Raw genomic sequence first — 15000 nt, forward strand, 5'->3', positions numbered from 1 at the left:
TGCATGATCCCCGGGACCCATAGCAGGGTGCCTCAAGCGAGACCTCACATGGCCGGTGAGGGATCTTAGGAGATGGGATCTCAAGACCACCATAAGGACGAGGTGTTAGAGGAAGTGTCATCCTTCCGGAGGGTGTTCGGTCTGATCAGAATACTCAATGACCCACCCGAACCCGCCTCCAATGTTGGTTCGACCCCACGACACCGGCCTGGAACACCGGTTTTGAGATCCTAGGGAGGCAGGGCCCTCCCTGGTCCTTCCTCTCTCGGCGCATACCAGACAGCGGCTCAGGAGAATCACCTCTGCCACAGCGCAGCCGAAAAGTCCGAACAGGCCCTTTGGCACAGAAAAGATTTTACCCCTTCCGGAGTTGAAGCACATACGCTACTACACTCCAGAAGGGGCCTCCCAGGGACATCAGCTTTCGGAAAGGAACTTGGCTGCCCTGGCTCTTGGCTCCACGGAGGATAGACTGTCGAGTGGGGCCGTGGGTTTCACAGTCCAAGAGGTGACAGCCATGGAAGCAGCCGCATGGACCGCTGGGGACGTGGCTTGTGGCTTAACCTCTGGGGCACGGCACTAGTTTCCTTTGCCCTGGAAAAGGACATGAGGAGCAGCCAAGCATGAGAACAGTTCCTGGAGTTGGCGGTCTTGAGGTCGAGGGCTTTAGCCTTCTTTGCGGGGCAATCTTACACTGTGGCATTGAACTGGGTCCTGGCAGAGGAAGGACGTCATCCTCCATTGGTTGCCAAAGCAACTCCCGGACAGGGAACTGAGGCCTCCGAGGGACTCCCCTATCGTCAGGGAGGCTCTCTTCCCCGAGTACATGGTGGAAGAGGGCACTGTTCAAATGAATGAAAGAGAGGTATGACGTGATGCTCCACAGGGCTTCTGCATCTTCGCTGACTTCGTCTTAATGTAGGTTATTGTAAATAACGGAACTACACGTTTAAATAAAAAAAAGGGGGTTGGGGATGGGGGTGATCGAAAGATACTGTAAAGTCTACGGGAAAGGAACGTAACGTTTAATTAGCTATCAGAAATTCTAAAAGTTAACTGATGTAAAATTGTAAATAATATAAGATAAGTATGCTGCAGTTGCATAAATCTCATAATATATTTTAACAGGAGAGGTATATACACTGAACACTAAGCGATTATTTGTTTATTAAGCAGTAGTTCTGTTTAAAGTTCTAAGGCCTCATTGGGGATAGTTTTCGATAGAGGAGCGTAATTCCATATGAAGCCATGAAACCTCCTCTTGAAAGATGGAAGGTTATATGGAAGAGAATTATCGGAAGAGAGTACGGAAACCCAAAGCCGGTTTAGCAGTTTTAAAGAAACTCTCAAAACAAAGAATCACTATTGTTTATTTACAAAGAGAAACAGAAAAGTCCTAATTAGGTAAGTTATTGAGGATCATCTTCTCTGTTGTGTTCATATGACAACTTGCCTTTAAGGGGTAATGCTAACAGTGCACCACACGTAGTCAACTTGTGAACCATAGCTGCAGCCATGCTTTTATTATTATTATTATTATTATTATTATTATTATTATTATTATTATTACCACCTCCGCCAACGAAGTTGGATTGGAGGTTATGTTTTTGCCCCTGTTTGTCCCGTTGGTTGTGAGTGAACAACTTTCTGGCCATAATTTTACTTCTAGAGTAAGGAAACTTTCAGGGATTAATTGATTTGCTGAGGCGTAGAAATTATTCAATTTTTGAAAGTCATAGGTCAAAGGTCAAGGTTAAGGTCGAGGAAAAGGTTGAGAATGAAGCTACAACCTCAGTTGGAAAACTGAGATGCTATGAGGCCAAGGACTCTTACAGGGAAAAATAGCTCGGTAAGGAAAGAAAAAGAAATACACAAACTACAAGAAAATAATGGACAATTAATATAAAATATTCTATGAACAGTAGCAACATTAAAATAGATCTGTCATGTGTAAACTATGAAGAAAGACTTATGACAGTCTGCTCAGCATAAAAAACATTCGCTACACATTTGGAATGTTGGAGTTACACTGATTCAACTGCATGATTAATTTCATTCCTTAATTTGGTCATAGCAGTAATAAAACTTTTAGATTACTGTGCAGTATTGTGCCTTAAGATACCTATTCTTACAAGCAGGATCGTAATGTCTGGGAAGTTCTGAATGCAAAGGATGGTCAGTGTTATGAAAAATCTTCTGCAACAAGCATAATGAACTAATTGAATGACGGTGCCAGAGATTAATATCTTAAATCAAGAAAAACAAATTTGATAGATCTCAAGTTCTTGTCCAACAAATTAAGATGAGAATCAACAGCTGAAGGTCAGACAGTAGAACAATACTCGAAACAAGGTAGAATGAAAGAATTAAAACTTCTTCAGAATAGATTGATCACCGAAATTCTTTAAAGAAAAGACTTTCTCAATAAACCAATTTTTAGTGAAATTGAAGAAGAGACAGACTAGTATGTTTCTTATTATCAATACAGAGATCTGGATGTTGAGGAGCCACTGCCCTCGACCTACTTACAATCATACTTTGAGTTTTGTTTGGGTTCGACTTCATGCCCCATAATTTGCATCATGTACGAATTTTAGCTTGCTTGAGGGTATAACCTGGAATACCATTCTATCTTGTTTCTCCTCTTGTTATTTTGAAGCTTATATAGTTTATATATGTAAGATTTATATTGATGTTGTTGTTGTTCACCTTCTCTTGTAGTGTAGTTCCTTATTTCCTTTCCTCACTCGGCTATTTTACCTGTTGGGGCTTTTGAGCGTATAGCAACTGGGTTGTCGCTTAGGAAGTAATAGTATTACACCTGCTCCCACTTGCACCTGGGCGGTGAATGGCCTCCTTCACCTCAACTCGAGTCTCATACAACCCAAATTAGAATAACTTGACCCTTCCATAGCCCCTTATTAACCCCTCTCCTCCCATCAACCCGTTCCCCAGCCATCGCGCATCCAGAGCTTCCCCGACCCGACCGACTGTCCATTGCCCCAAGCGATCTCCACCAGAAAAATAAAAGAATTGATGATCGCTGGTTTGGGAATTCCCGGATGTAGTTGGCAGGGAGCGCACATTCTCTACCACGGTTTTGTTCTCTTTGTTTCTTTTGTTCTCTCATTTGTTGTGATCTTTAAAGGATTTAAAGACCGCTCATGAATGGCAGAGGGAAGGGACAGTAACATAGTCCTGGCTAGAAACTGTCTTTATACCCACATGATCAGTGCCAAAGTCCCCTTTTCACCCTAACTAAGACCAGGGAAACCCAGGCAGCGGCTTAGAGTTAGTGATGCTAGGGTTGCGCTCTAGAAATATTTCTTCAGTGTAATTGTTTATTAATTTTGTTTTCCTTTTCAAATACTGAGTTTTAGGTTATGGTTTATTTAATCTTAAGGGAATGGGTGGCAAAAATTGACATGGGTTACAAAAAATCATGGTAACTAATTGAAAATTTTATTTTAGGGCACTCTCTATACCTGGAATCTTCTCCTATCTGCTGAATGCAAAATCTGCAATAAAAAAAAAATTGAAAAGGGCATTTTCGTATGCATCCAAAAAAACTGCTACGACTTTAAAACTATCAGAGATAGGAAGCTAAACCTAGTCTTATTTAATAGCTAAAGAGTGTGTCAACAATCTCCTCAAGACAAAATTTATACTTTAGAGAGATAAAGTTATTATTTTTGCGTTTAAATTTGTAATAAAAATCTGTTACGTAAATAATGTAATTTTAAATAAAGAAAAAGAAACATTTTCAAAGATTGGTTCTGAGCCAGTTTTAGAACTTTTAAAGACGAATACAATGAAAAAACAAATGTGAAAATCGGATGAAAACTAACGAAGTATTAGTGGTTTAAAGCACAATAACTTACTTTTGAGAAAATGGCATTTAAAGTTGACACATCCCACGGCGCCTAGTATGCTCCAGCAGAGTAGCTCTTGTCCAACTTCAACTTCCTTCTAGTTTTTTCTTTATTGGCTCATCCATCCTTTGGTCTTGAGTCTTCAAGCACTTGAGCAAATTTGTAGTAAAAGGAAGGCCAAGCAATATATTTAAATTACTTTCTTCATGCCCGATGTTGTAGTTAGAAACAGCTTGGGCGCCCGCAAATTCTACATGTCTCATTTTTACATTTTTGTGTTTGGGAAACATACGCCAAACTCTGCTGTGAACATGCTCATTGGGGTTTTGCGTTTTCCCACGCAGGCATCTCATTAAATATCTTACAAAACGTTTGTTCATATTCAAAGTTAATTATCACTGGGAATAGTTAACTTGTTGTTATTCTTATTCACCCATCGTTTTTTATTTTTATTTTTTTACCTTTTCGAAACTCTGGGTTTACAGTGATGAAGGCGTTTTTACTTTGGTTAGTATTCCAAGGCAAATATTCTATGGATATCGTCAACTCGAGAGTACATCAGTTTTCTTACTCATTGGAGCTTATTTATTGCTTCGGTTTGGATCTTTCCACCTTCAACTACAACGCCAGAATCCTTTTAACTTGCTTTTTATGATGGATGGATTGATTTGGCATTGCCTAAAACTCCCCCCCCCCCTCTTCTCTCTCTCTCTCTCTCTCTCTCTCTCTCTCTCTCTCTCTCTCTCTCTCTCTCTCTCTCTCAATTATTATTTATCATGGAAACATAAATTTTAACCTGATTTGAAATTTATATGGTTGATTGAGTCGGTAAAACTCTAAACTAACATTTTATCCACACTTACGATTACACAAGAGGATCGAAAAGTGTAACTGTTGTCGAGTAATTTTTAATGCGTTTTTATTCCTCTCTATAGAAATTAGCAGTATTTTCAATAATTTCTCATTTTCATGGAAATTCCAAAGTCGTGTAGCAATCAAGTTTTTAAGAGATCCTCGCACTTGTTGTAAACAATCGAAAAATAACTGAACTAGGTACTATCCTTTTTTTAGATCTGAACTTCTGAACTCTGGGAGATTTATTTGAACCGAATTGAACACAGAAACAATTTCTCCTTGGCCTCAGTAACGAGCAATAAGCCTCGGGGCTGAAGGATGGAAGTTTGCCGGGGGGGGGGGGGGGGGGATAAAATATTGCGTTCGGTTTCCCTGACGCTTCTTATGCAAATGCATTCAGCTCCGGAGTTGATATTTGCCTGGTGAATACCTCGAGACTTTTTGGGCCAATGTGGCGGATGTGTGGTGTCGCCGAATTCTGATATTATGGGTTTCTTACTGGCAGATTTTTAGAATTTTGTATTGGTAATTCTAGCGTTCTTGTAGGTTCTTGTTTTCCTGTGTCATGAATTTTTGTGATTGCGAAATTATATAATTTTTTTCTGAAAACTCATACATAGTAATATTGTTATATATGATATTTATCATTAGTTATGTGTCTTGTGCTATATTGTACCATCTTACTAAATTCCAAATAAAATATTTTTAGGACGTTTAAATTTAGTTGAAGTGACTCATCGACATTCTACATTGTCTTATACATATACAATTTGTTCATAGTTAGATGTACCTCATAATTAGTTCATAGTAAGATGTACCTCATAATTAGTTCATAGTAAGATGTACCTCATAATTAGTTCATAGTAAGATGTACCTCATAAAAGGACATAGTCTCTCCACTCCTTGGTCATGGTGGCCTATGATGTAACTGGGATTCGAGTCCCGCTCAAACTCCTTAGTTTCTTTAGTTGCTGCAACTTCAACGTCATTTTGGGCTAAGGATGGGGGTTTTGGGGGAGCGTATATGTCTATTTGCTGAGTCATCAGCAGCCATTGCCTGGTCAGCCTTGGTCCTAGCTTTGGTGGAGAGGTGGCTTGGACGCTGATCATATGTTAGACTCTAGGGCATTGTCCTGCTCGATAGGGTAATGTCACTGTCCCTTGCCTCCGCAATTCAGGTGCGGCTTTTAATCCTTTAAACTTTCGTCTATCACCATTTATTTTGAAGATTTTATTTTGTTTATTCCCCTCTCCCTTTCATAATTTTTTTTTCCAGTAATTTAATTCATTAATATATCTTTTATTCATTTTCTGTCTTCTAATATTCTCTTGATTGATTCTGCGTTAATTTAAAAAACTTTTTTATTTGATTTCTTTTGCGAGTTCTTTTTTTCACTGATTTTCATTCTTTAGGAAACTTATATTCTTTAATGATTTTCATTGGATAAAAAAACTTATTTTTATTTACTGATTTCAGTTCGTACAAAACTACTGTTATATTCATTTTCAATCAATAAGACAATCACGTTTCTCTATTTATTTCATTCGTTAACAGACTGTGTTTCTTTCTACTTTCCCCATTTGTTTCTGTCAGACCTTTCTGAAATAGAAAACTTTTTCCCCAAAAGAACGAGAACAAGAACATTGTCGCTCTCTCTCTCTCTCTCTCTCTCTCTCTCTCTCTCTCTCTCTCTCTCTCTCTCTCTCTCTCTCTCTCTCTCTCTCTCTCTCTCTCTCTCTCTCTCCATCTTATTTAGCATTTTATTTGATTACATATCCCCCCCAAAAAAAAGACGAAACACCAGTAAAGAATGGAAATAAAAACAAAATCATGGGGAATAGTTAACGGTAATTTTCTAATTATCTTTGCAGTGTCAGTATTGAAAATATTTGTTCAGTGAATAATGCCTCTACATTTATTGATATATATATATATATATATATATATATATATATATATATATACATATATATCATGAGGAAACAAATGTTAAAAAGGGGAATATAATTTATTGTTGCAATATTCCTATTGGATAATTATCACTTCCTTTTCTGAATTATTATTATTTTTTTTTAACCCTTACCCTAAAAAAAATCGGTAATGGAGAGTACAAATTATTATCACCGGAATTTTATTGGTCAATTGTATAACTTTTACAATGGCTGATGAATAGAATATAAATGTATTTCCTGCTTCATAGGGGCAAAGGATTTTCATTGCAATTATTCTTTTGAAGGACAGACGATGAGCAGCTTTTGAAAATTATATAAATTTTTTTACAATACAAAACAAAATCATTGTGGATATGTTTATAGAGCAATTTATTCATGTTTGTAGTCGTAACATTAATGATAAGAAGCCATTTCAAAGTCAAAAATAAATAGTATAAATATGAAAATGAAAATGAAAATTAATATTGTCAAATCAGACGTAATCAAAGGTGCAATGGAGAAGCCAATGTTATGTCTTTGCAAAAGATGCCAAAGACCTCAAGAAATATAATTAGAACTATTTAACTAAATAAATTACCCTTTTCATTATGGCTTCCCGTTTTGATCCCTCAATTTTATGTCCTTTTTCTTATTTGTTTTATTGAAAATTTTTGATGACTTTTTTTTTTCAATTAGTCTTAATTACTCGTGTCATTTGATTGTTTTTGGAAGTCACAGAAAGTAGCAAAGATTTCTCTCTCTCTCTCTCTCTCTCTCTCTCTCTCTCTCTCTCTCTCTCTCTCTCTCTCTCTCTCTCTCTCTCAGTAATCAAAGATAGATGAATCGTTTGATGCATCTGTTCCATTCTGAGCAGATATATGAGAGGTAAACAACATGGTTTCAAGGGCTAAAGTTGATCATTATTCTGCATAAATAGGCAATTCTATCAAGTTCACTGCCTCAGTGGATGCCACTAAAAGTAATTTGAAAGGTTGCAGCAGATTTTATTTCTTGGGAACATTTATGTTGGATATTAGTAATCTTTAACATAGTTTTCTTTGTAACGAGAAATTTTATATAATTGGTTTTTGTGACGGTACATGATTTTTCCCCCGAACTTTAACTGTAAGTGAGCTGCCAAAATAAAATATCTTTCCAAGAATTTTTTTTTTACATCACCGGGTGGGTTCTTAAAATCTAAATCATCAAGCAATTTCCTAGTCATAATTTCTGGTGCAAGTGATGATCCCTCCTTTACCAAACATTGCCAAACTCTAATCTATTAAGGTAATGTCACCTACTATGAGATTCAGGGCCTCTGTAACACGGTTTTTTCGCAATAATTTTTTATCTATGAATTTCATAAATATAACGCTTATTCAGAATGCACATTATATCTACACATAAATTTTGACTATATTCTGCATTGCGTAGGTTGAATAAATTTGGTACTTATAATGTAAAAGTGACGTTTTTTGTAGACGGGCCAACTTATTCAGAGAAAAGGTTTCGAACGCACTCGTTACGTAACTTATGACGGCATTTCTTCCCTCTTTCTCGATCGATGATTGGCTATACGTAACGAAAGCTATACCTCTGCCAACAATGACACAAAAGTTCAAATAAAAGCAAAGCAGTACACCTTTATGAACTCTGAAACCTCTCCACTGATAATTGTCATAATGAACAAACCAACAAAATATGTTAATAAATACAAAAACACTTCGATTATTAGTCTAACTCCCAAAATAAGTTTCTTAAGAAATTACAGTCTACTTTATAGGTCACAATCAGATAGGCAAGGTGTAGGGAATAGTTGTTAATTTTCAAAAACGTAGTAGACAAGCTCATTGATAACTGCTATATCCAATGTCAAGTAATTCTTATTTATTGTCTATCTACCTACCTATTTACTGAGAGAGAAAAAAAAATAGAAGCCGGTACCGTATTTTGGCTTTAAACCTTCACCAATAATTATCGTCAGAATGATGACTTCATGAGGCTCCACCCACTTTGGCCTCGTTATATTCAGGATAACACTGAAGGCTATCATGGGCATTGTTGGATCAGAAAATTTAAATTCTGGCTATAAAAACTCATTTCTCGTGTAGTTGTAGGAAGTGCTAAATGATCCTCTAGGATACCAGCAGTTGGCCTAAACATTTAATTCATGTATACTACTGTTGCGGCACTACTGCTACAGTAGTATTACTACGCTAGCACAGATACCCCACCCACATTTATGTATCGTTCCGCCATTCAGAAAGTCTTTGTCATGTTTTTTCCACTGTGCAATAAGCCATGGCCTCCTCAGAAATTAAGTTTAACATTAGATGATAGGTTATTTCATTAAGCGGACAAATTATGGCAACTGCGTATGTTATTGCCGTTGTTGAAGCTAAAGATAAAGTATGGTATCATTCCTTCATTGCATTATCATCTTTACTACTATTTGTTTGCTACAGGTAGTAATTATTTTAAAGGATAAATGAATTATGTTCACTTTACTTCTATAAATTCCCATTAGATGTACAAATAAAACTCCTAAAACTATTCATGATTTATTTACAAAATGCAGTCATTCCCAAAACATAGCCAACACGGTCGTACGGCCTAAGAAGAAGAAAAAAAAAATCATATCGGATGATCCGTTGGTCTGATGGAGAGTTTAGCACAAAATTCTTATTTTAACAAAAATAGTTATATAAAGACTGTTTACATACAATCTCTCTTTTTCTCGCTCTCTCTTGGTGGCATGGTGAATAGTTAATGGAAATGTTCAAAAGCCTGAATGACATTATAAGTATTATAATCATATTACGCTAAATACAAATCAGACCATAAACATTAGATTTAAACTAGAAACTGAATAATTACCTATTCAGGCTATAGTAAATATGGCCACGGGCTTTCTCTTGACTGTATAAAGTTGCAAGTCGTAAGACATGCAGTTTTGCAACCACGGGGGCAATTCCAAATCCTGTTAGCCATTCTTGACTGTTATGGGTTTCAGAGCAGATGGAACAAGGTGAATGGGTGTCTGGTGGATGGGCGGGGCAAAATTTTGTCAAAAGATGTTTACATTGCTTACGTAATGAATGTTTCCGACTCTTGACTCGTTATCACTGGCCATGGCGTCGGCTAGATCCTATTTACTTTATAAAAATTAAAACTATCGGGTTTAGGTTATTGATATTGCTGACAAAATTTGTGTGTGGTTGTAAAATATACATATGTCAACTTTCAGCTACATCCGATGCATTGATATGGAGCAAAGTCCAAAAAACCGTGTTACAGAGGTCCTGAATCTCATAGTAGTTGTAGTTTTTGAGGCAAACAACAGTTTCTAAGGGAATATTGTTAAGTATTTTTGGTCCTAGAGAAGCTTGTGCTAAGCCACCTTGCTATCGTGTTGCTATTTGATGTCAGATTATTATTATTAATGATATAAGTAGGAACGTGAGTAATTAATTTCAATATCTTTGAAAAGACACTAAAGTACTTATAATGTTTATAAACCTACTATGCATTTCTGGTAAAAGAATATTGTTTTTCTTTAAGATCTCCCATACTAATAACTTGATCAGAATGATACTTTGACACAGCACTCTGTAGACCTCCCGTAATTTTGATACTTTATTGCATTGGAAAATTTCGATAATTAAGGTGTTTACTCTTGTCCTAATAATGCCATAGCCAAGGGAATCGGGTAAGTAGGTGAAGCAATTCGAATACCTACACTCCCCCGTCCCTCCCTCTGTCTAGACCCTCCTATACCTCCAGTAACCCCCTTTCCTAGTCTCTCTGACATCACATACTCTACATTTCCTGTAACCTCTTATACTTGTTAATAACTGATAGAATAGATATGTTGGATTCATGCTATAATTCTTGTTATCATTTCATGATATTGTTGTATTTCGTCAGGGTGTATAAGGAGTTTATAGCTTTTAGCCTATTCCTTCAACTTGATGAACCTGCCCTGAGGGTTGCTTTTAACTCAGTAATAATAATGAAACACGCTTTTTCCAAAAGCATAATAATAATAATAATAATAATAATAATAATAATAATAATAATAATAATAAAAATGATAATAATAATTATATATACTTATACATGTAGTGTGTATGTATATACTATTGAATTTGTAGAATTATATATATATATATATATATATATATATATATATATATATATATATGTGTGTGTGTACATAAATTTATATATATTTGTATATATATATACATACATAAATTTATATATACAGTATATATATGTATATATATATATATATATATGTGTGTGTGTGTGTGTATTCAGCTAGGGGTTTGGAACGTGTCTACAACCCCTGACCTTTTCTGTTACCATCCCAGCGGTGACCTACAACAGTCAACCTTTTATCGGATCCATGTTTTAATAATTGAGTCAGACGTTTTACTCTTTTTCTCGTCCGCATGGAGTCATGAGACGAAACAGAATTTAAGAATAATTCGTCTTTTATTGCATTATTGTTATTTTTTATATATAATGATAATTATGAGGCTGGATGGTCAGGTTTATGTGCGATTGTTTACATATTTATTTATTTATGAAAAACTCAGTCACGTGAGAAATGAAAAATAGAAACTGAGTATTCATTTCATTTTCAACACTGCAGAAAGACGCCCTTGGGATTCTAGGTTTGTTTCATTGCCTTTAGACTCGTTTTTGTCCTTCGTGAAATGTTATGTGTATTTGTTTATATCGACAATTATTGTTGTCTCCAAAGTTGAGATATCAATCAGAAACAAACAATATGCATGTAAACAGGAATGCTTTTGCAACACATCCAACGGTTGTGGTTTTGTTAGGGTTTTCTCTTTGTAAACATAAGAAACAGCAGTTCGGTCCAAAGAAATTTCATGGACGCCATAAAATTTTGAGTGAATATCTTTTTTTTTTTTTTCTGAGAAACGTTCTGGCTAATTGTGTGTTTGTTGATTACATATATTTTCAACTCTGTCATTTTATTCCTCAATTAGAATTTCAAAATTGATTTAATCTTTGACAGAAAAGCAGACTTTTGTAAGTGTCAAGTGACGTTGAATTCAGGGATATTCGTTAAGTGGAAAATTGGCTGAACGATCATCGTTTCTCTTTTCGGTCGGGAAATAGAATTTCCTCCCTAGGTCTTTCAGCACTTTGTTATGACAGGGAATTTCGACCAAACTGCCAGTTTTGAAATGCATCTTTTATGCCTCTCACCAGACGTTATTCGATTTATTTTTCAAGGTTAGTTGTGTAACAAAGATTCTAGGGATTTGATGTAAAATTATCTGCCCATTAGATTTTTTTTTCGTTTTGAACAATGCATTTTCACTTCCTTTTTATTTTATTTTGGCCTTTTATCTTATAGCTGAATATGTGATAAATTATATGCCCTAAAGCAACTCCTGGATAAATCGCAAAATTCTCTTTAAAGAATAGCGAGTCTTTTCACTTTTGAGGTTTTTCAAGAACTAGAATTTCAAAAATGTTTAGTCTTAGCTGAAACCTCCAGAGATTTGCTGAAAATTTGAAGGTTCGATTCATCTGGTGCCAGCCCCACCCCCACACATAAATATAAACATACATACACACACACACATATACATATATATATATATATATATATATATATATATGAACATATATCACAAGCACACGTGATTTTAATTAATGTAAATATCACCCACGAAATGCATTTAATACTGAATTCTATCTTGGGAATACATATCCACTTGGAATTCATTTTATGGTAACAGCTTCTGGCCGGGTGGTGATTCGAACCACCACCTGTACGGCTAGAAACTATGCTGGCAGGGACCCTACCGACTCAGCTATCAAGAGAGAGTAAAAGTTTATGACAAGTCCCCCTACATATTCCTGTCGAATTCAGGAATCTGTTCATAGACTTGAAATAAACCCATCTCCACCATGATAGCTGAATCGTGAGTTTGCAACACGTGGTTATTTTTAATGAACATATATCACAAGCACACGTGATTTTAATTAATGTAAATATCATCCACGAAATGCATTTAATACCGAATTCTATCTTGGGAATACATATCCACTTGGAATTCATTTTATGGTAACAGCTTCTGGCCGGGTGGTGATTCGAACCACCACCTGTACGGCTAGAAACTATGCTGGCAGGGACCCTACCGACTCAGCTATCAAGAGAGACTAAAAGTTTATGACAAGTCCCCCCTACATATTCCTGTCGAATTCAGGAATCTGTTCATAGACTTGAAATAAACCCATCTCCACCATGATAGCTGAATCGTGAGTTTGCAACACGTGGTTATTTTTAATGAACATATATCACAAGCACACGTGATTTTAATTAATGTAAATATCACCCACGAAATGCATTTAATACCGAATTCTATCTTGGGAATACATATCCACTTGGAATTCATTTTATGGTAACAGCTTCTGGCCGGGTGGTGATTCGAACCACCACCTGTACGGCTAGAAACTATGCTGGCAGGGACCCTACCGACTCAGCTATCAAGAGAGACTAAAAGTTTATGACAAGTCCCCCTACATATTCCTGTCGAATTCAGGAATCTGTTCATAGACTTGAAATAAACCCATCTCCACCATGATAGCTGAATCGTGAGTTTGCAACACGTGGTAATTTTTAATGAACATATATCACAAGCACACGTGATTTTAATTAATGTAAATATCACCCACGAAATGCATTTAATACCGAATTCTATCTTGGGAATACATATCCACTTGGAATTCATTTTAGTGTAACAGCTTCTGGCTGGGTGGTGATTTGAACCACCACCTGTACGGCTAGAAACTATGCTGGCAGGGACCCTACCGACTCAGCTATCAAGAGAGACTAAATGTTTATGACAAGTCCCCCTACATATTCCTGTCGAATTCAGGAATCTGTTCATAGACTTGAAATAAACCCATCTCCAACATGATAGCTGAATCGTTAGTTTGCAACACGTGGTTATTTTTAATGAACATATATCACAAGCACACGTGATTTTAATTAATGTAAATATCACCCACGAAATGCATTTAATACCGAATTCTATCTTGGGAATACATATCCACTTGGAATTCATTTTATGGTAACAGCTTCTGGCAGGGTGGTGATTCGAACCACCACCTGTACGGCTAGAAACTATGCTGGCAGGGACCCTACCGACTCAGCTATCAAGAGAGACTAAAAGTTTATGACAAGTCCCCCAAGATAGAATTCGGTATTAAATGCATTTCGTGGGTGATATTTACATTAATTAAAATCACGTGTGCTTGTGATATATGTTCATTAAAAATAACCACGTGTTGCAAACTCACGATTCAGCTATCATGGTGGAGATGGGTTTATTTCAAGGCTATGAACAGATTCCTGAATTCGACAGGAATATGTAGGGGGACTTGTCATAGACTTTTAGTCTCTCTTGATAGCTGAGTCGGTAGGGTCCCTGCCAGCATAGTTTTTAGCCGTACAGGTGGTGGTTCGAATCACCACCCGGCCAGAAGCTGTTACCATAAAATGAATTCCAAGTGGATATGTATTCCCAAGATAGAATTCGGTATTAAATGCATTTCGTGGGTGATATTTACATTAATTAAAATCACGTGTGCTTGTGATATATGTTCATTAAAAATAACCACGTGTTGCAAACTCACGATTCAGCTATCATGGTGGAGATGGGTTTATTTCAAGTCTATGAACAGATTCCTGAATTCGACAGGAATATGTAGGGGGACTTGTCATAAACTTTTAGTCTCTCTTGATAGCTGAGTCGGTAGGGTCCCTGCCAGCATAGTTTTTAGCCGTACAGGTGGTGGTTCGAATCACCACCCGGCCAGAAGCTGTTACCATAAAATGAATTCCAAGTGGATATGTATTCCCAAGATAGAATTCGGTATTAAATGCATTTCGTGGGTGATATTTACATTAATTAAAATCACGTGTGATTGTGATATATGTTCATTAAAAATAACCACGTGTTGCAAACTCACGATTCAGCTATCATGGTGGAGATGGGTTTATTTCAAGTCTATGAACAGATTCCTGAATTCGACAGGAATATGTAGGGGGACTTGTCATAAACTTTTACTCTCTCTTGATAGCTGAGTCGGTAGGGTCCCTGCCAGCATAGTTTCTAGCCGTACAGGTGGTGGTTCAAATCACCACCCGGCCAGAAGCTGTTACCATAAAATGAATTCCAAGTGGATATGTATTCCCAAGATAGAATTCGGTATTAAATGCATTTCGTGGGTGATATTTACATTAATTAAAATCATGTGTGCTTGTGATATATGTTCATTAAAAATA

This window comes from Palaemon carinicauda, chromosome 19 (genome assembly GCF_036898095.1).
Source record: "Palaemon carinicauda isolate YSFRI2023 chromosome 19, ASM3689809v2, whole genome shotgun sequence".
In the NCBI taxonomy this organism is placed as follows: Eukaryota; Metazoa; Arthropoda; class Malacostraca; order Decapoda; family Palaemonidae; genus Palaemon; species Palaemon carinicauda.